Source organism: Aulostomus chinensis, chromosome 11 (assembly GCF_037954235.1).
Source record: "Aulostomus chinensis isolate RoL2024-O1b breed Wild chromosome 11, RoL_Achi_v1.0, whole genome shotgun sequence".
Taxonomy (NCBI): Eukaryota; Metazoa; Chordata; class Actinopteri; order Syngnathiformes; family Aulostomidae; genus Aulostomus; species Aulostomus chinensis.
In genome coordinates this window covers 19,740,001-19,743,811 of record NC_141330.1, presented here as the reverse complement: position 1 = coordinate 19,743,811, position 3,811 = coordinate 19,740,001, and positions in this window count along the sequence as shown.

Below are 3,811 nucleotides of genomic sequence, written 5' to 3'. Positions count from 1 at the left end.
ATATTTCTATTTGGTTAATGCAACATAGGAAAGAAAAGCCAATAGAGAGTAATCGCTGTAGAGGGATGCTTTCTCCATTGAGCTGCATCTGTAATTTGCCTGAAAATCTTGGAGCTGGACTCAGTGGCGCAACTCCAGCGTCTCAACTGGCAGTGAAATGAGCCAACTGCCATCCCACCCTCTCCTACTAACTCCTTTCCTTCCAACCCCCTTTCCCCCTTTTCCTTGCTCAATATTGTAGTCTTTGACCTCCTTTTTTAAGTATGTCTTTCTGCCTCTTCATGCTTATTTCATTATTTCTCTCACACCCTCCAAGTACATGTGCTTTGATTCTTGCTAGTCATCGAGAGAGAGTCAAAGAGAGATATGCTAAAACATCAGGCGTCATGACTTCTTAAAGCTACAGTGTACATTCAAGCTCTCAGCAAACAAGTTCACACAATAAAGCTCACCACCGCCACGAGGTAAATTTCTCTCTGCGTTGCACCGTTTTGGGATTCTGAGGATGTGGTGATACTTCCATGCCACATCAGCTACTTCCAGATAGCCCTCTGTTAACTTTACTGTCATCAAATAACCACACCATGCATCTCTTCTGGACTTCCCAAGTGTAATCAGACCAAATGAATTAAATACTGATAGTGAAATCATTCACCTCACAGGAAGATTTTTGACACTCAAAACAATTATTTAAGCATAGCATTTTCTATCTATCCTGTTATAGGTTGGGGGGGGGGGGGGCTGGAGCCTATCCCAGCAGCCATCAGGCGAGAGGCGAGGTACACCCTGGACAGGTCGCCAGTCCATCACAGGACCAACACATAGAGACAGACAACCATTCACACTCACAGCCACACCTCCAGTCAATTTAGAGTATCAATTAACTTATAATCCCTCTGTTACATGTCTTCGGACTGTGGGAGGAACCCAAAGGGGATCCACACAGGAACAGGGAGAACATGCAGACTCCACGCAGAAAGACCCCGTGCTCGAGCTGGGGCTCGAACCTGGAACCTTCTTGCTGTGAGGTGACAGTGCTGACCACTGCACCACCGTGCCGCCACATTGCAGCTCCCTCACTTTTAAGTAAAAGCAAGATGTTGAAACCTGACCCAGAGTAGAAAATGAATTAGATGATGCACAGTGAAGACAGTGATACAAGACACTCTTCAAGGACATTGTGACATTTTGTGTTTTAGTCATTGACAAGCCATCTCGTCACACCAGAATCTAAAAGCAGACAGAAAGAAACACAAAAACAGAGCAGGATGGAGAAAAGGAGGATTGTTTAAGTCAACTCCCTTGTAATGTTGTAACATTGTATTTTTGCCAGTTGCGGTCCTGTCCACCTGATTCCAATCATGTAAGTGGTGTAGTGCACAACAACAGCACACTGCGACCGCATGGGGGGTTTATAGCAGGGAGGAGGAAGAGGAGGGAGCGAAGATGCAAAGCCTTTGAACACCCCCATGACCTTCAGTTTTATTAAGCACTCAAAGTTTCAGGAAGCTACAGAAAAAACTCAGCGTTGCATCCATCAGGAAGCAAAAGGCATCTCTTAATATACATTTGCATGGAGAACCCTTCCACACCGTACATTCACATTTGAAGCCATCTCACCAATCTTTGATTATATTAGTACTAAAAAAAGAAAATTCCATTTCCTGTTTCCGATATCTGAAACCTGAGTGAGATCACGCTGTCATGAGATGGGACGAGAAGCATCTTCAAGTTATCCATTTGTGTCCTAACCACTAGTTTTTTGATCAATCAGACTGAGGTGTAGTGAGGATGTGCGTTTTAAACAAAAATGGCAGCTCCTGAAGAGGGTAGCATAGACGCTGCTTTAGCATCGGTTATGGTTTTTTTTTTTTTAAAGAACACCATTTTTCTCAATGGAAGAGATTTTTCCACTCTGCTCTGGCTTGGGCTTTTATGTCACTTCATTGATCTGATTGGCTGACGTTAGATGCTAAAAGACAGATGGTTCCTCCAGTCAGCGTCTGTCCTTTTCCAAGCAGTTTGGAATATGAACAGATGATTTCTTTGATGATTCTGTGAAATAAACCATCGGACCAGAAACGATTACAAACTGAGAGCAACTCGTGGGAGTGGAAAAAGTGAGCCAGTCTCCGTTATGTCCAATATATCCTGTCTAAGATGTCAGCCAAATCTCAAGTCTTTCCCAGCCGCTCCCTCTGCTCTGCTTCGTCATCTGCTCAGGAACATGTGAGCCGTCCCTGTATCCTGCTACGACTGTCATGAGAGCCATCTTTGCATTTAATGCTTTTAAAATATGCATCCTCTCATTTTAAACACACACACACACATGCACGTACACACACATGCACACACACACACACACACACACACACACACACACACACACTGGGAGGTCTGGGAATGTAGGTTGGTTGTAAAGATAACGCTGTGTCCTATAATTCTTCAAGATCATCAATGAGAGGCTTTCAGCAAACATGAAGACCATTTATATGTTTTATTACCTACTCAAGAAGGCTAGAAATGCCTCCACTTAGATCGAATTCATCTCCTTCTCTATTTGGACCCCAAATATTGAGCCAAAGGTGGGACTGCTTCATTCTTCGGAAAAATATTGAAGTTTCAATCGTGCGCCCGAGCTGTGACCTGAGCTGGTGACCAGGGAACGTTGCACTTTCAGTTTGTGACTGCTGAGTCAAAATATAATAAGGATGTAAGCTTAGCTCTAGATTTATATGGACTGTCCAGAGCACACAGAGCATAGATTTGCAGGAGTGACACACACACACACGCACACGCACACACATACATACACAATCTGGTGATTATATTTTATGTTCCATCTCAGGCCTCAGCGCTGGGACTCAGCCAAGGGATTCCACTTTCTTGCTCTCCTGTGAATTTGGTCAAACCATCTCTTCCTCTCCTCAGCACACATGTGTACACTCAAACTGGCCAAGCACAAACAGTACTTATTACTTTTTTTGCTTATACACAAGAAAATGCACACATGTGCACGTATGGCGAGGTTTCAGCAAACTTAATGGCATTTGCATTCATGCAAGTTCTGTGGTGTTACATAACATGCAAAAGAGTTATTTAAGTATGTGGTGATTGTCCTGACTAGACCAAATCACTACATAGGAACATTTACTTACTTCCATCTGGGACTGTACTTTATGTTCAAATGTAGCCCTGATGGCAACTGTAGCTGTTAATTCATTGTAAAAGTTACACTTTCAATATTTTTTCCTATAATCTTGTGTACGTTAACTTGCCACAGGTCACCTCAGTGTCAAACAGTGGCAAATACAAAAATCATGTTAGATTATTCTTGTATTTATTTCCAACATTCTACACATGTATGACTTTATTCATCCATAACTTACTTCCATAATCTCACGTCTTAATAATTCCTTCTAAGTAATTAAGCATTTCACAGAGCACGGTTTCAATTTATTGTCAACAAAATACTCTGATGCATAGCCACAAAATGCCTTCTGTCTTGCATCATGAAATGTACAACAAGTGTTGTCACAAAAACATGATTTATAGACAGTCATATGACTGTCTATAAATCATGTGTGGTAAAAGATACATTTTGCACAACAGTACACAACGTAGCCTGTTAATTACATCTGCCAATGTGACCGCCTGTGTCGGTCTGTCTGTTAGATGGATAAGTCGGAAAACTGTATGGGGATTTTGTGATGAAATTTGGGTGGATGAAAGAGCTTAGGTTTAGGAACCAGATCTGGGTCTGCTGACATCATATCTCCTAGGTGAGGTACGGTATGAGCTCTCTGAAAGC